The following is a 22,575-nucleotide window of genomic DNA, read 5'->3' as shown; positions in this document are numbered from 1 at the left end:
AAAGACCCCTGCACTTTCACACATTGCAGTGCCTCCCCTGAATTGGAATACATGGATTTATTTACTATCTTCATATTTTCTTTTCTATGATATCATTAGTTACAATGATAGAGTATGAAGTCTTTACACTTTGGCTCTTTCACTGAGCAATCTGAATTTCAGACTTATACATGATTTCATGAGTGTGATAATCCATTGAGTTTAATGGAATTGCATTTCATTGTATGGATTTTCCATGGTTTAGCCCTCAAATGAAAGATGTCTTGCTTGTTTGAAGATCTTTTTGATTATAAGCAATAGAACATCTATCATTGTTCATGCACAGGTCTTTGTGTCCATATGATTTTAAATCATGAAGGCGAATACTGAGAAGCCTGATGGTGACATTAACACCACAAAGAAGTTACTGCTGAAAAATCTTAAAGAGCAACTGTGCATGCTTTGCTTTCCCACAACTGAGAGTTCTTGTCTTTACAATATTGGCATTGCGAGCTTGCTTTTATATGAGCTGCTCTCATAGGAATGGAACAGTATGTTGTTCATGTTAGATATTTTATTTCTCATGACAAATAATGCTAAGAACATTTTCATATGATTAAATACCCTGCTGCTTTTATGTTTGCGTTTTTGAGATATTTGTTCATCGTTCCTCTCTATATGTTTTAAACATATGCTTTAAATTCTCTGCTTATTCTTTAGTTTTCAAAGTTGTGTGTTTGAGTGAAATTCCTTGATTAGATACATGTTTTGAATATACTTTTACCAGTTTATAGATTTTTAGTTGTTCAAAGCATCATTAATAAAGCACATGCCTTTTATTTTCATACTTCTTGATTCTTTAGCTGAAATCCATGATCAATAAATATGTTTTATGCCAGGGTGCAGACATCAGAAGATGGTGTCAGATCATCAGTACTTACAGGCTCATGTCTTTTGTGAGCTGCCTGATATGGGTGCTGGAAACCATACTTGGGTTCTCCACACAAATACCAAAAGCTGTCTATAGCTGATTCATCTCTACAGGTCACATATTTTTTTATTTTATTTTTTGGCTTGTGATGATATGCCATAAATTGTATCAGATTTGAGAATGTGGTAATTGGTTGGGGGTCATGCATATTACCATCCACTTGTTAAAGCACAGTTTTTACTAACAAATTATTGACAATTTACACTTGAATCTTTTACTGGAAGATTAGTTGGTTGTATTCACAAGAATTTCTTTTTGCCCACACTGTTCATTGATCACTGTATTATTCCATTGCTCTTCAATATTTCACAAGCTATTCAAGGTTTTTCCTTTGTTTAAAAATGTTGCCACCAATTTGTGATGTTGAGAAAGTAAATTTTTTTACATTTCTCTCTGAATTGCATTGGATTCATAAATCTATTAAGAGAAAATTAATATTTCAACAATATTGAATCATTGAGCTCCTATACTGGCAGGCCAATGTGATAGTTTTTTAATAATTTAGCAGTATTCTTTAAATGAATGTATGTCATAATTTAATAATTTTGGTTTTAGTTTGTTGTGTATTATAAATGTTTTGTGTTGTTCTAATTGTTATAGTGAAATATAGGAAAATAATTGTTTTTTTTTTTTTTTTGGTTTTTCGAGACAGGGTTTCTCTGCAGCATTTTTAGAGCCTGTCCTGGAACTAGCTCTTGTAGACCAGGCTGGCCTTGAACTCACAGAGATCCGCCTGCCTCTGCCTCCCGAGTGCTGGGATTAAAGGCGTGCGCCACCACCGCCTGGCTTAATTGGTTTATTTTTAAATGATGTTGCGTCTTGCCACGTTACTGTTTGTTTGCTATTTTAAAGGCGATCAGTAAGCTATTTAAGTGCTATAGCAATATTCATATTCAACTACAAACATTTCCTTTTTGTGATGTTTATATCATTTTTCCTTTTATCTAGAAAAAATGTTTAATAATGTTGTTAGCAATATGGAGAGCAGTGTGAGATAATCTTTTAATAAAATATATTAACAACCTAGCTAGTTCAATATTGGAACATGTAATTTAAAAAAAAAATAGTTTAGTGTTACATTTTTTATTCTAGAAATTGATTTTATAATAGAGCATTAGTTCGTTTTAAGGCTTTATTATACATACAGTGATTTAAGCAGAACGTGTTACTTGTTTTGATGAAAGCTTATTGACTGCAGATTTCAGTTAATTGATAGATACAGCAGTATCTGTGTGTCCTATGTAGATTTTTTTTAGTTTATGAGGAAAAAGGGTCGACATTTGTGAATCATCCAAAGTTTGATAGAATTTCTTATTTTAGCCACTCCTTATATTTGTTTGTTATTATTGATTTTGTATTGAGCTCTACATTTTGCTGTGCTCCCCTCCCTGCCTCTCCTCTCCCCTTCAACCCTCTCCCTAGGTCCTCATGCTTCCAATTTACTCAGGAGATCTTGAGTTGCCTGACACTCCTTATCTTCTGACTTTCCTTCAGATCCTTACCATTGTGTTCCTCTGACATTTAATTTCTTGACTGCTTCTCTGTGTCATCTGCCTTTTTTTAACTGTCTGATGTTGTGTGAATTTTATCAATTTTATTTTATTTATTCTATAAATTCATGCTTATCTTCATTCGGTTATCTCTTTCACTTACTCATTTTTAGTAAATTTACCTATGGTTTAGTTAATGGTTTTAGAAATATTCTTTTTTTCTCTTTTGCTTTTTTGAGTTTTTTGGTATAATATTCAGGTACATTGCAGGCTTTTTATTAGGTACAACATACAGTTACGCAGAAGACTTATTATCTTCTTTTGTATATGCATTATTGATAGACACTTTCCAAAACTGAATTCAATGCATGTTTAAAAATGTAAAACGATGAAATTTGTCTATAAATTAGTCCAAAACACACTTCAAGTTCTGAAAACTTTCTTTAATTGCATGTCTTCTTAAGAGCTTTTGTATACTTTATTAGAATTTGAGGAAATTTCCAGATTCTCCTCTATTGGTAATTCATAATTTTAATTTCATTGTTAACTGAGAACATGAATTGTTTTATTTATGTTGTTAACATGCGTTAAAATTCAGAATACAGTTTCTCCTGGTGACTCTCCATGCCATGTTGAAAAGACAGTTCTTAGTACTGATTTGGATGGAGGAGTTCATAAATACCAGTTAAAGTTGACCCATGGTCACCCTGTTTTTACTGATTCTTTACCTATCTACTATTGTTTACTGCCAAAACCAGCCAAAATCAGTAACTGAGTACAGGAGTTTTTCATTTTTGACTTTTTTTTCAATTTGACCTTATAAAATACATGTAAAAATGAAGTCTTGATAAGTTATTACTTCTTTCATGCCCAATAAATGCATCCATTTTTTCATGGAAATCTGCAGTGAAATTGTCTTCTTATAGCTCTGCAGTGATAAGATTATGGGTCCATGGCACTGTGCCCACTTTTGTCTTCAATGTCAGTAATGGAGCACATGCTGTCATGTTCCCATAGCTGTAGCTTATCAAATGATGTATATCCTTCCACTGCTTCAACATATGAAAATTTTGACACCTAAATGATATCATACATGTGGTCAGAATCAAAACACAAACACAGTAAACATACCGTGTGACAGAAAACATGTGGTATGTATAAAGTATGAATGACTTCTGCACTTGGGCTTGGCTTCCATCTTCCAGATATCTAAATTTACATATTTAAACTTTCCAAGATTTGAATGATTCTAAAATTGAAACTTATTTAGCCTCAAGATAATTTTTAAAAATTCATTTTGTTTATGTTAGCCTTTCCCTGCTATGTTTCAGATTCAATAATAGATGTCCCTGTGTGTTGAGAATGTGTGGGAGAATTATGCAATTCTATTCTTAAACATCAGTGTCAATAAGCCTCTCGTGGCTGGCACAGGCAAGTATAATAAGGCGATACATCTGCATTTATTGCCATGTTTCTATTTTCTCGATGTTTTGCAAAACTTGTGACTTTGGTGCTTTTAAAGTTTTAATTTAATGATAATGTATACTTTAATATATATAAAATCTATAAAATAGGAATAATCAAACTTGGGCATCATTTAAAAATGTGATAATAAAAGCTATTTAAGAATCCAAAATGTAAACTAAGATTACTAAACTTTCAATAAATAAAGGAAAGTTGAATAAGTCCTTTTGTAAATGTTACATTACATTTTAAATTTTTTTTTTTTTTTTTTTGGTTTTTCAAGACAATGTTTCTCTGTCGCTTTGGGGCTTGTTCTGAAATTAACTCTTGTAGACCAGGCTTGTCTCAAACTCACAGAGATACACCTGTTTCTGCCTCCTGAATGCTGGTATTGAAGACGTGTATCACCACAACCTGGTTCAATTTTTTTAATGAAATTTTACAAAATTTATGATTTTTTTAAATTATGAAATATGCTTCCTTGAAATGTTGCTAATTAGGAAAGTATTGCAGAAGTTGTCACTTTTTAAAAAGATATGAAGTTGAAGACACCAGCAATGGGTAGAACGCAACCTCAAACCTTACTAATTATGGTTTATAATGACATTTTTATAAACTTCTTAAAATGGAGGGGTAACTGTAACCAGGATATATTATTTGAGAAAATAATCTCTTTCCAATAAAAAGAAAAAAGTGTCTTAAAACACTGAAAAGGTCACATGCAAAACAAAGTGATTGTAATACACCAGGTCTTCGGTTTATGAATGGTCCCACAGCAGACACAGAAGCAGAAGGGAATATGAGATAATTACCCAAAGATTAAGATCCAGTGATGTGTAGGTAGGTCATGTCCAGAATGCAACCTGCAATTATTTTGAAGACGATTACTGCTATGCTGCCTAGCCAAGAAATATAATCAATTTAAAATTTAGGAAGAATCTTTGATAAATACTTGCAGAGTTCATTGTGTAAAATAAGCTAGAAATAGGTGTACAATTAAATAGTGAAAACATCGGCATGTAATTTTTACATATGGGAGAAAATCTTAATGAATATTTAGCAACAGCATTACGTTAATTAACGTGAACTCCTGTCCCATATTACTCCACATAAACTTTGCCAAATTAATACTTCTCATTTCAGTATAATATCAAAGAAAACTTTTCTCTATCTAATTAAATTATCTAGCTGCAGTCACACCTTTCTTAAGTAAAATTTCTTAGAGCAAAAATTAAAATCAGTAAACATAATTGCAACGTATCCAAACATTACGCTTTCCAAAGAAGCATGCTGCATGAAGACAAAGAGACCCATCTGTCGGCACATCTGCACAGTTTTGTTTGAAAGAAGTCTAACATCTGAAGTAGGCCATGTTGCCCAGTGAATTTCCCTCTCAGAGAAAATGATCATACCAACAAACAGTTATTTATTGCAACCCATATTGTGCATTGTGCTACAACTTCAGGGGAAAAAATGTTAACAAAGAATTTTCATCACTGTCTTAGCTGTCAGATTTAAACTTTTTCCTCTCAGATGAGAAAATTGAGACACTCTGAGGTATAATTTCCAGTTCCCTTGGACTCCAAGGTAATAATTTTCAGAAGTCTGACACAAATCTTTGTTGGATTTTCTTCTGTGATTAAGTTGTCTCTGGAACATTTCTCTGTCTCCTGTTGACATACCTAAGGTAGATAATCTCTGACTTATCTCTAGCCCGTTTCATTTTTCATTCTGTAGAGAAGTTGTTTAAAAATTATCTACTAGATTAATTTCCAATCCCTGCCACAAAGTTCTTCCACTTCTGAATCTTGACAGAAAATCAGGATTCAACTTTATAAAGTAACTAGAAAATCCCTTTGTTCTTTCTCATTTCATCATTCTTCCTTTGTATCTTACCTAGAGAAGGCATTGAGACAATTTTTAAAAGTGTCAATGCTACTTTAAATGTATAATGATTGCAAACTAGGGTTAAGGGAGGAAATTTAATTAACACAATTTTGGATATTTCTATTTTTTTGAAATTGTTTCCTCCTAAAAACTAATACATAGTTTTACAGGTTATCAAGTTATGTTGGTGAAGTTTCTGACTACAGCTATCATCTGTTTACATTTTCATAAAAGCACTCATAATATTCAAATACTTTTAAGAAATATCATGGTGTATGCCTTTGTTATTGCTCTACTAACTACATTTGGAAAATATACACTAACTATGGCTATGTACGCAAGGTCAAATAAAGCACATAGAAGCTAAATATATTATTTATAAGTAGCAACACAGTCATATCCCACAGATAATAAATACATAGTTGTTGGGTTTTTTTTACTACAAAGCAAAAAATGAAGAATCAACCTTCTTTTATCAAACACAGGATATTGTGATTGCTAATTAAAGTCAATGCCATATTGTTACAGGATTTATTTAAGATGTTTTGTTTTTAAGAAAAAAACTGATCGTTTTCCTAGTAGCTATATAAAATCAAGAGCTAGAAAGATTAAGCTTTGAACAACACTGTTTGAAAAAATTTTCTAAAATTATTTGTATTTAATAAATTTTACAATGTAAATTTTAAAAGTTGATTACTTCTGTCATTAATTCTATAAAACACATTGATCCACTGGACATAAGTTTAAGATATATTCAATTTAGATGGGATGAGAAATACATTAAAATTCCCTTAAAATTAATTTTACACATATGTACAAGCTATTTCACATATATGTAATTATCCCCTCAAACTTAAGAACCTCTGATAAGAAAATCCCATTGTTCTTCAAGGGTGATGTGCAAATGACCAGCTTCTTCCTAGTTGGAATAAACCCTTCTATAATCCAAGCCAATAACTTTATAAGCTTGATACACCACTATCATTACCCACATATTACGTACTTGTAACTTCTATTGTCAGTTCTTCTATTTGTTTAGATTTGCATTATTTGTAATTCACAGCTAGCTTCTTTTCACTCTTCTTCCTCTCAGAATACGGGACATGAAGCCTCTCGTGAGCATGTTATTTGTTTAGAAAATGGGAAACCACTCTTAGATGAATAAACAATAAAGTGTCCCATTCTACTATTTTCTTTATAATGAGATCACAGTTGAATAAGCTTGAAGACTTTTGGCAACTAGTAAATATTGGTAATATTTACACAACAGAATTACTCAAAGATGCTTAGCGAGAGAACTTGATGAGCATAAAAGACAGCATCCTGATTCTATCCCCTCACCCACATATGTTGTGCATCCATAGCTACCAGCTTCTCCCTACTTTCATATCCAAGAACTTTCTTGAGAATCTGTTCTGTATTGATTATGTTATTGTCACAAATACTTTATTGTAATAAATGTCACCTTGATTTTCCAAAATGGTGATAGAATTTGCTGGCTAGCTTAATATTGAGTAATAAAGTTTCAAGTACATAGCTATAGACACAAGCATTTTAGGTGTTTTCATGGAAGGAAAGTTCTGGAAATATGTTAACTTGGATATGATAAGTGATAAAATTATCTCTCATGCACTATATAAACTAACTTTAAACTAGAAGTTCAGGCATGCACTGCAATGACATGGTCATTTTCACATTTCATTAGACAGTGTCTTGTAGGTAGTCATCGTCTTGACCTAATCATGTGATGTAATTAGTTTTACTGAGAAGCTGGGCAGTCCAATCTATGAAGAAGGTTGAAAACTTCTTGAATGTCAGGATGTGTTCTGTTACTTTTCTGCTTTTGATTTTATTCTTCTAACAAATATGCCTAGTTGGTCCTCTATAAAACATGTGAGATATTACCAAAATCAAGAATTTTATAGCTGGGGACATTAAGACTCTTTTAGCACTTGGATTTTGGTGACTGGAGCTCACTGATCTGCTTGAGAGATTACCAGAACTGCAACAAAAGGTCCAGGCCATGCTGCAAATGACCCACATATTAAAAATGCTGTAAGGTACATTATTTTAAAGAATCTTTCCCACTATGGCATGATACAAAGATCTATGCTTAGATTGATCCAGTAGCAAGTAAGACCTGATGAATATGGGATATATTCAGTGATAATTACCATCTGTATAGAAATATAGAGGCTGTATGAATTCATAATTATTTTCCCATTTAAAATCAGCAGTTTCTAAATTGAATTTTTTTCTCATTTGTTCTTGTCCTTTGTTGTATGCTCATAAATATCTAAGTGTAATATATAACAAAGGGTCAGGAAAAGTTGAGAGGGCCTTGCACCACTCAGCAGAAGCAAATATAAATAATAGTCTTTCAAAAATTGTCAATAGCAGGCTTTCTCTGGCTTTGAATTAAACTATATTGTCCTAAACAATATCTTTCCTGGATGTTCCTCACCTTGAAATCCTCCATTTTTATTGCAGTACAGTGTCAATGATGTCCTTCATCATTCCTGTGAAATCACTGTCCAACCAGAGGCACAAGGGAGAAAATTATGAATAACTTGCTACTGAACGTTAAGAAGGTTATAGCTAATATTAAAACAATTAGGAGTTACGGGTATCAATTCTGTGGTCTCAGATTGGGCCCTGGAAGCCCTCAATAAAGGGAGGGCCATCAATTCATCAAAAACACACCAAATAAAATAACAAATAATAAGAGAGAGAGAGAAAGAGAGAGAGAGAGAGAGAGAGAGAGAGAGAGAGAGAGAGAGAGAGAGAGAAACTTAGTCAATGTGATGACCAAACATTAGGAAAAGTTGGAAAGAGGGGCAGTGATACACAACTCAAGTTCATTTCCACTGTCCTAACATATAGGAAAAGAGGAGATATAATTAAGTAGTTTAGGACAAAGTATAGTACCATCTGTCAGGGTCTTAGCTCCAGTCTCTCTCATAAGGTGTTCTGATAAGGTGCCACCAGAAAGCAGGCCTTTTTTTTCTTCAACCTGAGTTTTTTTTTTTTTTTTTTTTTTTTTTTTTTTTTTTTTTTTTTTTTTTTTTTTTTTTTTTTTTTTTTTTTTTTTGATACAACCCTAACTCCAGGGCGAAAGATATTTCCTCAAAAGCCTGAGAGCCAAAATGAGGAACACAAGCACTATATTAGAATATCTTCATTTCTGCCAATATGGTTATGTTGGGATTATTTAAAAACAAAGCATTTTAAAGTTTTACCAGAAAAAGCTATGTGTGAGAATGTAATATCTAAGAAATATAATAAAATTATAACCTCACCTAAATTCTATAATGACACTTCAACCTTCAACAGCTCACTCATTCTAAAGGGCTTTTAGTTACCTGGATTTACAGCGTTGATTCATTCGACTTGAAATGCTTTTATCTGTTCTTGTATCTGGACCTTGCTCTGCATCCACCTCTATGGCTTCCCTTGTTCTAAAGAACCCATGGATCATTTGATTTAGCCATGGTTCTCAGTTCATCTCAGACACTAAAAACTCCTCATGCAACTCCCACGCATGCTTTTCAACTTTATCAGCATTCGGTCGGCTCCCAGTTCTGTTGGAACACTTTGAACTTTGCCAAGGCCTTAACTCACTTTTAAAAATTATGTAACCTGCATAGATCCATATTTAGTTCCTCTTTCATGTGCGATATGAGAAAAGAGTCGATGCTGTGGTGAGACGTATATACGTTGGAATAAAAGGAGCAATATTTGTGAACAATTAACTACCAAGGGAACTGGTGCTTCTTGAAAAATTATAATATAATAGAAATGCAGGTTGTATTATATTCTTACTCAACACATTCTGACATTTTGTTTCTGGTTTGAAAGACCATGATCAGGATAAAATGCAATAAGTGTGCTTATTTTCAAAATAATTTGAAGATGGTGAGATAATATATGAATGCAGCTGGGATAACGGAAGAGAAATACCCAAGTAGTTACCACACTCAGACTCTTCATTTCATTTTAATGCACTATTCTAAAAGATTTTCCACAAATGAGTGATTCTAAATAAAAGGGCCACATCCTGGTCAGTCTTTATTATTGTGAGCAAATACAGCGTGGGCTCTAGAGTCATGTGGAAAGAGGCATATGCAAAGAGGTGAGAGCACGGCCGGGCGGTGGTGGCGCACGCCTTTAATCCCAGCACTCGGGAGGCAGAGGCAGGCGGATCTCTGAGTTCCAGGCTACAAGAGCTAGCTCCAGGACAGGCTCTAGAAACTACAGGGAAACCCTGTCTCGAAAAACAAAAACAAACAAACAAACAAAAAAAAAAAAAACAAAAAAAACAAAAAAAAGGTGACAGCACTGAGTGGGCTGATGCGTGTGACCTGCTTGTCACCCGGGGATAGGACATGAGGCGCTGCCAAGGGCCCTGCCTCAGCCGTGGTCTGTGCTGATGTCCATGGTACCTGTTACCCTTGAAGGCAGAGAAGATAGGGCTGCACAGAGTTGGCTCCGCTGCTCATTAGCTGCAACACTAAGGAAAATTGACTTTTCACCTCACAGACCACAGACCAAGATAGAGCAAGTCCTGAATCGTTCCTGGACAATAGGACAGAGCTAACTCTGCTGGCCGGTATTAGGGCCACATGACCATGAAGTTGTGAGAGTGAAGGATTGGTTCTGTTCCCCTTGTCTGCCCTGTGGTGGCCTGGGTTAACAAAATATGCCCACCTCCCTTTCCCTTCACCAGTTTCAGCAGGCAGAAGAACTGACCCAAGCCTTCACCAGATGCAGCGCTGGGAATACCATGGACTCTCTACCTGATATGGGTCAAGGGTGAGCTGATCCCCAAAATGTGTGCATCGGAGGTCTGACTGTTCATCTGCCACATGGTGGCATAAGCAAGGGGGAGAAGCTCTCCTTCCCCACCCCCTGACCCTCACTACTTGGGAATGCTGCCCCAAGACCTTGAGACAACCGCTGCAGCACTCAGGAAAGCAGGCATCCTGCCTGCAGCACAGTAGAGCCGACCTTGTAGATGAGGGGGACAATGTGAGCCTGCCAATAGAATGTGAGCATAGGAGAGCTGACTCTGCCCCTCATCTGCTATGTGGTGGCATGAGTGACATGAGATGCCCTGCCCCCACTGCCTGTGGCAGCAGCTTTGCAGACAGTGGCCGGCCCCTGCACCTTGCCTGAGCAACGTTATAGAGTTCTCCCTGGTGGCTTATATGTCTGTGGGCAGGCCCCTAGGACATGAAAGCAGGAAAATGGGGCCTACCCCTGGCTATTTACTGCATAGAATTATCTAGCCTGGGCAGTGCTGGAGAGCTCATCCTCATGTTAAGGACGAGAAAGAGAGCCAATAGCCTGAATAACCCAGCAACCACCCATGCCCAGAACTGAGCCATTAGTTGACCCATGCCAACATCCAACAGTATACGATTTGCTGGAGCACATGACGGGGACTGTCCTGTAATCCTAAATTTGCAGGTTCTCCATGACACAGGAGAACAGCAGGATATCTAAGAGGAGTTCCGGTGAGGGTCCATTTTCGACAGTGACTCACTGTATCACACTACATTATAGTTTCCACGAGATATTTCTCTTTTCTAGTTTTTTCCTTTTCTTTTTTATTCTTTTTTTTTCTTTTTTTAAAATTTTTTTATTGGGTACAACATTTTTCTCTGCTCCCCTCCCTGCTTTTCCCCTCCCATTTTCAACCCTTCTCCAAGGTCCCAATGCTCGCAATTTACTCAGGAGATCTTGACTTTTTCTACTTTCTACTTCCCGTGTAGATTAGATCTATGTAAGTCTCTCGGAGTACTACACAGCAGAAAACAATAACGACATTTTTTATTCTTTTTATTTATTTTTCCTTTCAAAAATTTACACTTCCTCCCCTCCTTCCATTCCCCTCCCGCTCCCCCAATCACCCTCCTCCCCCTCCCTCCTGCTCCCTCCTTAAGAGAGGGCCGGGAACCCTGCCCTGTGGGAAGTCCAAGCCCCCCGCCCCCATTCAGTCCTAGGAAACTTTGCATCCAGATAGACAAATAGACTAGGGTCCCAAAAAGCCGGTACATGCAGTAACAGTCCCAGTGCTTTTATCAATGGCTTCTCAGTCAGCCCCCATTTTCAGCCACATTCAGAGAATCAGGTTTGACAGCATGCTCATTCAGACCCGGTCCAGCTGGATTTACTGAGCTCCCATTAGAACAGGCACAGGGTCTCAGTGGGTGGACCAACCCCTCGCAGTCCAGACTTCCTTGCTCATATTCTCCCTCCTTCTGCTCTTCAACTGGACCTTGGGGGCTCAGTCCATTGCTCTGATAAGGGACTTTGTCTCTATCTTCATCCGTCGCCGGAAGAAGACTCTATGGTGATATTCGAGATAATCATCACTGTGATAATGGGGCAAGGCCAGTTCAGGCACCCTCTACTCTGCTGCCCAAGGACCTAGCTGGGGACATCCCCGTGGACACCTGGGATCCCCTCAAGAGACTTTCCTTTTCTTTTAAATTTTATTTTGTTTTAACGTGTTGGCGGGGAGGGGAGGGGGCGGGGAGTTGCAAGAGCAGAGAGCAAATGCAAAGGATCGGGGAGATGAGTGAATCTGAGATGCATGATGTTAAATCCACAAAGAATCAATAAAAAGTTGAATTAGCAAAAGAACCGTGAAATAAGGAGTTTATGACAACATCCTATTGTGATTTGAATCATAAAAATCTTCCAATATTCTCATATAGTTCATCAAGAGTTTCACTCTTTGGAGAGGTATGAAGCCTTTGAGATCTGGAGGTTTCCCCCAAGGTCATCTTCACCGGGAGCAGACAATGAAAATCTGCAGCTTTGCCACACGTCTAATGTCTATTTTCCCTATCGTGTCTCTGGCTAAAGGTGTGTTATCTCAGGTCTCTACTCTGGGTACCCGCTGCCCTGCCTCTCCAGCCATTTTGAAATATTAGTCAGGAACAGTGCACCCAAATAAACTCCTCCTTAGGTGAATTAAATTGATAAAACAGGGAAAGAGTAAGCTACAAACAGAGGAAGAACTTCATTGCCACATCACAACCTTTCTGCAGTACAGATTATGTTTCCTTTCTATAGTGTATCTATGGAAAGAGTGCTGTGACTGCCTTAAGGAAATATTCAATTAAGAGGGAAAGACAGTGAATAAAATAGGTGGTTGTTTCTGTTGACCATCGAGAAAATTTCAATAAATGAAGATACACAAAATGGTACTTCTATTAATGATTGTTTTATTATTAAATACTTAGGAAATTTATAGTTATTGATATAAAGAAGCTGATATGAACATCATTCTAAAATGACCTATTTTGTTCATTTACATTTATCCTGTGTTGAACTTGTTGGGTATATTAAACTTTTGAAGCAACTACCTGACAAATTTCAAAATGTAGGGTAAAATATTTCACTCAGGTAGATCTCGAAACAATACTTGACTGAGAATCCTGTTATACAGTACAGTGTTCCGTGGTGTTTATTGTTTTGTTTTGATTTGATTCTGAACTTCAACTTCAATACTCCTGCACATATTTAATAGGGTCCTTTATTTAATTTAGTTAGTTTCCAGTTGTCTGTCCTTCAGGATCGTGTGCACACTTTGAGGTTCGTTCTTCAGTGGCTAAGTGTGTTTTTGTGCTGCATCAGTGAAGTTTTAAATTATTCAGAGACTTAAATAATTCACTGTGAATTTCATTTATTTGGTTTTCATTTCCCTATTGAATTTTTTTATATTATACTATCCATGAAATCCCCAATACATAAAATTGATACATTAGATTCCTCTTAAAAATAGATTTATATTTCTCAGGAAATTGTGAATTTCTTCTGCAGATTAATTTGCATTTGACTTTAGTGTTTCTGACCATATACCCATTTAAGCCCTGATGTGCTATTGAGAACTGTCTAAATGGTGAGATCTCACACATTTTGGGTAAAAAGTATGAATAATACTAAGCTAATGAATAAAAAAATAACTAAGACTCTTGTTAATATTTTTAATTATTTCACTATTAAAACATAAACTTTGACTAACACCATACCAGTAACAGTGAAGAATGATGCTTTCTGCACAGAACTCCATTGAGAAATCCTAACAGAGAGATAAGAGAAGACAGTTATGTGAGACTCAATTTCATATTTCTAGATCATTTAATTTACTTAAAAGTATGAATAATTAATTTTTCTTTCAAACTTGTGACCTGAAGTTTTAGGATGTTCCTATAGGTGTAAAGAATATTATTAATCATTTTAAATGATTCATTTTCTTTCTAACAACAAGAGAGACAAATTTGCTTTAATTTTTTCAAATTTTATCAGTAAATAATTCTAAATAAGATTGTGTATTCAAAAAATTTCACAATACATAAATATGACATTTTATGAGTTGGGATATTAAATGAAATTCTATTTGTTGTATAGAGGACTGCAGGACTGAAACATGGGGAAAGAGTGTGCACATTCAAGAAGTGAGGCATAGAATTGAGGTAGGCTTTTTGTCAACCTGGTCTCCAAAATGAGTTGTAGAACCTCCTGACTGTGTGGGGAGAATCATTCTCTGAACAAATAATCAGAAAAGCAAGCATTCTCTGAATGAAAGTGTTGGACCTTGAAAAAATTTCAGTATTGAAATTAAGCACTGATACCTACATATTGTGGAAGAAAGTGCCAGTTAATGGTGGCAGGGTTCGACACTGGTGGAGAATTGATTAACCTTTCGACAATGAAATGTTTTCGCAAATAAATGAAGCAGGTAGAAAGGAACAAAAGAGAACGTGGACGTATATCATACTGATTTTAATTGTAGGAAAATACTAACACAATATACCTTCTGGAAAAGAGAAAATGAAGATTATAGAAAACACAACATTATATATAAAATTTAATTACAAGCATTATGGAAGTATTAAAGATAAGACTGGGGGAAATGAGAATAATCAAAGGCTCTGCTTCATATAATTATGTCTCGTTTTTAAATTTTGATTGCTATTATTTGTATTTGTGATTAAAATGAAACAGTAAAACAAGTATTTTGTAATTGAATAAGAAGGATTAACTTTTGAAGAATGCCACAATCAATGCATTCTGAGAAATTTTTCCTTTTTAATTATTTTTTATTGCATATTTTGATGATATTCTTTCCATTCCCACATTACCGTCAATTTCTACCCTCTCACATTCAAGTAATTTCTCTCTCAAACATCACCCAAAAAACAAAAATAAAAACCAACATGGGAATTCAATCAGAGATACACAATGGGAAAATGTGCAGAGTGCAAGGGATTTAGGATCCCTCTGTCCTAAACAGGACATCATTAACAATTCCTCCCTTCAAGATTCTGCAGTTTCGAAGTATGCTTTTCTCAAAATGGTGTGTCAGTGGTTTGTTTTTTTTTGTTTGTTTGTTTGTTTGTTTTCAATTTTATGTTATTTGTATTATCTCTCTCTCTCATATATATATATATAAGAGAGAGAGAGAGAGAGAGAGAGAGAGAGAGAGAGAGAGAGAGAGAGAGATACATTCCTCTCTCTTTTACCCTGTAGGTCCTTTGCATATGTAGTATGGCTTTCAATTCATTCACCATCTTAGGGAATTCCTGAGTGTGTGAATGAGGGGGCTTCTGCATCTCTGACTGTCCTCCCTGCCTTGGCTTGGGCTCTTTTCTGTCTGTTTGTTTTGTCCTTTCCATAATGTTTTATTATTTTTTGTCTTTTTATATCCTTCTATACTTTAGTAGCCTGTTGTCTAATAAAAGACAGAAAGAAGGTGAATCCTGATGGGAGAAGAGAGGAGGAAGAACTGGGAGGAACAGAAAAAAGTAGAGAGAAAAATCACAATTGTGATATATTTTAAGAGAATAAAAATCTGTTTTCAGTAAAATAAAACAAAGAAGCGGTATATATCCTTCACCACAGAAGTGTGTCGATTACATAAGTTGTGGAGCTTGTGAATGCCAGATTTTGGTGTTACATTGTTTTCAAACTCCAAAATTTTAATTTTATTATCACATGATTAAATTTCTTCTATGGAAGATATTACAATGAAAACACTTTTGATGATGAATTTATAATTCTGCCAACAGTAAAAAGACAACACCCTTTTTCTTTGATATGATCAGTATAAAAATTAATATTTACTCTTTAAGTTTCCTGGCCTTGATTACATTACGGTGTATGATTGGGTGCAGAGATATTCAAATGGTTAACCCTTTTTCAAAATGTTGTAACTTACTTGAGTTTCCTTGACAATTATGCTAGGTCAGGCTAATTGAACAAATATTCAGGCTTTACTACACATTGCCATTTCCATAATTAAAAAAAAAACTCATTCTAATTTGTAGCAGCATTACATTTCATTGTTGGAGGAACAAGATTTCAAGAGCTGATAGACTGATCATTCTTATGTCTTCCCATTAAAAGTGAAGACAACATTAGAATAATGTTCCTGCAATGCACAGCAGGGCCTTTCTGATTTTTGCTGAAGTCAGACTAAGTGAAAACCGTAATCATTACTTACTCCACGTGTTCTGTCATCATTTTCCTAGCTTGAATAGACAGACATTACTGCACAACTCCTATGTAAAAGTCACACAATCTCATTGATCTCAGGGATTTTTAAATTAGTTATCATACTTTTAACACTTAAAATGTGTTAAATTTTCAACAATTTGATGTTTAGTGGTATATGAACACTGTAAAATGATTTTAAAGGTCTTTATTATAGAATAACATTAATTGATTTGATGAACCTTCAAAACCATTTGTTATAAATTTTAATAGATATCATAAAATTACCATTTCTAGTCTAAGTTCTATGAAATAGCTCAACAGTACTTCCTGTCCCTATTTAACTATAGACTGAAGCAAATACTTGTTAAATTGGTGGATTTACTTGAGTCGTCATTCCAGTTTTATTTTTAATTTTTAAAATTATGTGAATGAGGAGTCTTTTAAATGACAAGTATGTTATTTGTCATCTTTCCCTGAGGTTTTCAGCAATATTATAAATGTGACATAGTCAAAATAGTAGGTATTTCTGAGATGTTTAAATAATATTCAAAATATTTATGACACTCAGTTAATAGCTACTGGGAAATTGCAGGCATAGAGTGGTACTGGTAGGTTTTATCTGTTGGGGAGTGTGTACACCTTTTCTTTGCTGATTTATTCCTTTTGTAGCATAGCTTCTTCTGTTCCATTATTCTGGAAGGTTGTTCTGTAGAAATTAAATGACTGATGTGTTCTCACTTTTTTTCTTTGGCCAGACAGTAATAAATGCAAGAACGATAGAAGACATCCAAACCAGTATAGTCATCATATTCCCTTGTTTTTATATGTGGGAAACTCCAAATATCCAAGGTGCTATAAGATATGTCTCTACTCCCCCAAATGATGCTTTAGGTACAGTACTCTCTCTCTCATGTTCAGATCATCTACCTACGATTGATTTTTGGAGCTTAGGGATAATATAGTGGCTTTTCTTAGGCATAGGTTATACTATTGCTTGAATACTTCACAGCGAAGCCCTTTTGCAATTTTGCCGTCTCTTTACAAGTTCAACATTCACACATATATCAAGTTAGACCATATTATCTTTTTTCTGTATGGACTTTTATGAACTAAAATTATTGTATTAATTAAAAGATTATACATTTTTTTATTTAACTGAAGTTGAAATTTCAAAATAAAATACTTACTCTCTTTTTCTAAGTTACTTGATGTTGGGACCAATTGGAGTCCTGGCCTTCAGCTGCTCTTCCCTGCTAGAGCCTTCTAATTGAAGTTACTAAAAGCTGTGCCTTGCCTAGTGGATCAGAGGATGGGATTTTCACCTGTTGGCCATTGACTGCTGGGTATTTAAGCCTCCATGGTGCTATTAAAGAAGGGCTTTTGTACCAGTGATTGGAGGTCTGTATGTCTGTCTGTCTCTCTGTGTGTTTTCTCAACCTCCAGCCCGTTGCACGAAGCTCGTGAACTGGATTCTAGCACATAGAGCGCAGATGGGGGTGCAGTGTGCTGCATTTGTCATGAATAAAGGTCTGCAGTCCTAAGGGATATAATTACATACATGGTTTAAATAGAATCTCAGCATCCAGCAATCCAGTATGTAATACATGGAGGAAAGTTTTTCAGGATAAGACAAAGAAAAAAAGAACATTGAAAAAAATCATTGATACAGAATTGGCTATCTAACAAAGCAAATATGTGAATGGATCCTTGAGGGCAAATATAGAAAAAGGAGAGAAAGGAAATGCACATCAAAACCAACAATAGGAGATTAAAAATGAAATCAACAGACGAGCATAAGAATAAAGCAGAAATTCTATCAACCCAGAGGCAGTTGGAACATAGATAATCACCGCTGTGTTATCTGGGATTTCATGCCTTATTTTTTATTGATCACACATGCATTTATTTCCTTACTCATTCAAATATGTATGAAATATTTATTAGTTGATATTAGTTTTCACGCTGCATCCCCATATGTGAGGGAATAGCGGAAAAAAAAAAAAAAAAAAAAAACATGTTCACTGCCCTGCCCCACATATTGATTAGTGAAGCAAAAGTAAGATCATAGATGTAGAGACACTTGAAGGAGAAAAGATTACATAGTCCCCCGGAAACAGGAGAAGTAAGGTAGTGACAGAGGAGTTGAACTGAGAAGTGATTGCAGAGATACCATAGAGTGGTGGTGAGCTGATAGAGGGGAAGAATATAAAAAGGGCTTCTTTGGAAAATAGACTCTGACGGTGAGCAACTGAGGTTCAAGTCCTTTGCTTACTTTTTTTTTTTTTTTTTTTTTTTTTTTTTTTTTTTTTTTTTTGACCTTTAAAAGTGTGTCTGGTGGTGACCTTGGCATTTACTCACTAGACTTTTAAGACAACTTAGTCTGTCTCCCATTTTTGTCATGAAGAAGTATTCTCCACAGTCGGAGTTTCCTTTTGCTTCTGACATTTGTCTGTGTAAACTGTCTTTGAGGACACAGGAAGCGTGCGATAGCGAAAGTATGTGGCTCGGCACTGGCAGCATCTGCCGCAGAATTCCAGATAAAGTGGCCATCCACGGTAATGCCTGGGCTTTGTAATGTGAGATCCGGGCTGTCTGTTGCAACACTTGCAACATGTGCCTCTTGCAACTGGACTGCTGCGAAACAGAAACGATTAAAGCCTGGGTTCCTTGCAGCTCTTCAGGCGTTCAGTATCTATGTACACCTAACCCAGATCAGTGATTTAAACATCAAATGAAAACAAAATTAATTTTACAAACTAATAGCCGTATAAAATGGGATATTATGTTTTCAACGGGCAAGTTAACTTGTCTCCATGCAAAGACAGAGATTGTTACAGTTCACCACAATATATCAAATCACAATGAACAAATGATCTTGGGGTGCCTATCCTCATGAGATATATGTAGAACAGGTATCCTGTGCCTAAATCTCAGAGATCAGTGCAGAAGAGGGGTGGCAAGATGATAAGAGACAGAAGAAAAGAGATTTTGTTGTAAGATTTCCTCTTCTAGAAATGTCAGAGAAGTCATACTTATGAAGTCATCAAAAAAAATTAACTGTGATCTGAATAAGGAAAACAGGACACCAATAGACATGCTACGATGGAAGAATAAAATCATGGGGCCCTCACCCTAACTGAAACTATGGGCAACAAAGAACCACTGCTAGGGGGAGAAATAGTGCAGGAAAAAGCCCCTAAAATCGCAACTCAATATAACCCATTGTTTGAAGGTTTTTAAACTAGTATTTGAGGTGTTTTGTGTTTTTACAAAGAATGTGAAATTTCGGAAACTATGTAAAATGTTAGAAAAAGCTCTTCAGACTCTTGGGGAACCAGATTTTATTTATAATTCATCATCTTAAAAAGCATTTATTTCTACTTAGTTTGCCGATTAGCTTAGATATTGTCCTCAGAATGAGACCCTATTGTGTCTCCACTTGCTTTCTATGCAAAAAATAAGGATCCATACCACATATATAACAATTAGATACCTAGTTTCAATGTGTGAACTTCAGTTTTGGAAGCTCCAATTTATTGTTTTGGGCAGGGATACACTGAGTCTATCCCTGAAGTTTGAAATTACCAAGGAGGATTTTTTTTTCCTATGGTCTCCACAGAAAAATACCGTAGCGGGATTCATCCCCTTTGGACTCGTTTCCTAACTATGATGTCCTGGGTCACCTTTCATATTAGTGAGAAAAAAATATGCTAAGTCATGTTAATACTTTAGGTAAATTATAAAACCAGTAGAGCTTCATGGAATTATGAAGGATTCTGCAATGCACTCATCTCATTTATGAGCACATGTTTAGATGATAATATTTATTTTATGTACAATGATTTTAAAGGTCTTCCTACAATTATTAATAAAAATATGTTTGGATTTAATTTAATTACTTTTTAATTTTAGAGATAGTCCTTAAGGGTAATTTATTTTAATTGGATATGAGAGAGAGATTAAATCAGCTACATATAATTCAGTCTTTGCTACCCCCAATCAAGTAGCTATTACTTTAATGGGTGCCTGTATTCATCAGCAATTACACAGCATATTAACAATATTTTAACAGTCATTTTGAAATAGAGAGATAATTCAGATTAAAACATTAGGTATTATAAATAAGTATTCTTAATAAAGATGACCATAAAGCTACAACCTTACCATCACTGCACTAATAAAAAATTGATTATTAAACTAGTAATGTTTAGAAACATAAATGTTTTTATACCTAATAGTACTATCAAAATAATCATTTTGTATAAAATGTGCTTTGTATTCTTATAAAGAATCGTATTATTATCATTGTGTTTTGTTCTGATGCTAAAGGCTTTTGAGAATGTGCCCCTTTTATAGCCTAGGCTAGACCTAAACTTAATATGTAACCCAGGCTGTTCTTGAATTTGCATCTTCTTCCTTCATCCTCTAGTGCTTGAATATCCGGTATGGAACACCACATTCAGCAATGATATTGTGCTTAAGAGGTGTAATCATATTTTAATAATAGAGCCTACTGAGACAAGTAACACAAGGTTAACCTAAATGGGGCTGCCTTTCCTGCCCCTCGTTAGTAGTATAAATCAGACACATCCTCTGCCCGTTGGCAGTTTTTGTACCGTGGGGGTCCAACTCACAGTTTATCCAAGCTCCTCTTGTCTCCTGTGCTATATATAAATAAATAAAGAACTGCTTTGAGTATCTTGTGTATGACAGTATTTGGCTCACAAGGCTACGGTTAGCAACTCGTGCACAGTGAGCATTCCTCTCGAATATGTATCATTTCACTCTGAAATTGATGTTTATATAACTTATTAGCAAAGGATCTTTACAGATTTTGCAATTTCAAAATATAATTTAAAAATTTCCCTTTATTTTGCTTCTTTTTAAACTGGTGCTTCTGCACTCTACAAATGGTACACAGTAATAGTACAGCAAAGATCCCGACCAGAAAGCAAAATCATTACCTATTTCATATCCACTGTAGAAGAAAGGACATGGAATACTCTCGATTTTATGTTATCATTGACTTATATTATAAAATATATCACAATTCCAGTTTTTGTTGCAAACAAGAAAAAATGAATCCCGTCTTCACTTTAATTCTTGTTTTCCAATCGCAGCTAATGATTGCATGATTCAGACAATCTTAAAAAGTCTAATAATATGTAATACACTCTATTACTGGTTAAAACCTACTAAATTTTGTGCCTAAAATAAATGAAAATAATATATAAAATACATTAGAAAGTTGTGGATAAAATTTTGCCTCATTTGTTTATGTAAGAGTGTTATGAACAGAAATTCTGCTGTGGGTTTTGTTGTTGTTGTTGTTGTGTTTAGTTTTGTTTTGCAGTGATCAGTGAATTCCTGGTAAGAAGACTCGCTGAACACAGTATCTCTCTAGAGGTCAGGGATCAACTACCCGTAGGTCTTAGAGATGTCCTCAAAGGTAGCCTTTATAAAAGGTCTCTGTGCAGACTTCGTCTGATTTGCAGCAATAATCAATATTGGCCATCAGCAACAACTTCTTTTACACAGGATCAGGGAAGATGCCAGTGCCTATGGGTGCAGCGACAACTCACACCATCAGAGTACCACAGTGGTCTATCATCTTTCATAGAATGGTGTGGGGCTTGTCAATCTTGTACCCAAAGTAGTTTTTCTGCACAGGGATGATGGAAATCTTGGTCAAGCTGATGGTCTCTGGAATTGCAGTGTCTTCCTCCTCAGAGCACTTAACACCAAGATCAACATGACCATTGTAGTCCATATTAGTGACAAAGGTCTTGAAACTGATCCAGTGGCTTTTGCACTGGCATGATGTTTAGGACCTCCTCTTTCAGAGATACACCCAGGAAAAAGTCAATAATCTTGAAATACTTTTTAGGCAGGGAGAACAGGTTGATCTCCTCCACAAACTTGATTTTCTTGTCTTTGACCACTTTGGGGATGGGGAATTCACTCCTTGTTTTTGGCCGTACTTCCATTGGCCCCATGGTTTTTATCACAACTGTAGTCCCTAAGACTGAAGCAGGATCCTGCAAAATCATCTTTGTTTCCACTATGGCTTACTATCTGGTCTCTCCTGTTGCAACAGCCTGATCCTCTGTTTTCTGTTTTCTGAAAGAAGAAACTCTATAATGTCTTTGCCACTTAGTGTTGAATAATGGTATATATATATATATATATATATATATATATATATATATATATTACAAATTCTTTGTGAATATTTATGGCTTACAGTTTTGTGCA

At 35.4% G+C, this 22,575-nt stretch overlaps 1 pseudogene; it reads right to left on the bottom strand.

The window, feature by feature from the left end:
- Window positions 1–21,515: 21,515 nt before the first annotated feature.
- Window positions 21,516–22,316, bottom strand: LOC119808904 (annotated as a pseudogene).
- Window positions 22,317–22,575: the final 259 nt, after the last annotated feature.

The sequence above is a fragment of the Arvicola amphibius genome, chromosome 3 (assembly GCF_903992535.2).
Source record: "Arvicola amphibius chromosome 3, mArvAmp1.2, whole genome shotgun sequence".
Classification (NCBI taxonomy): domain Eukaryota; kingdom Metazoa; phylum Chordata; class Mammalia; order Rodentia; family Cricetidae; genus Arvicola; species Arvicola amphibius.
Note: the sequence above shows the minus strand (reverse complement) of the source record. Positions and strands in the feature narration are given on the sequence as shown.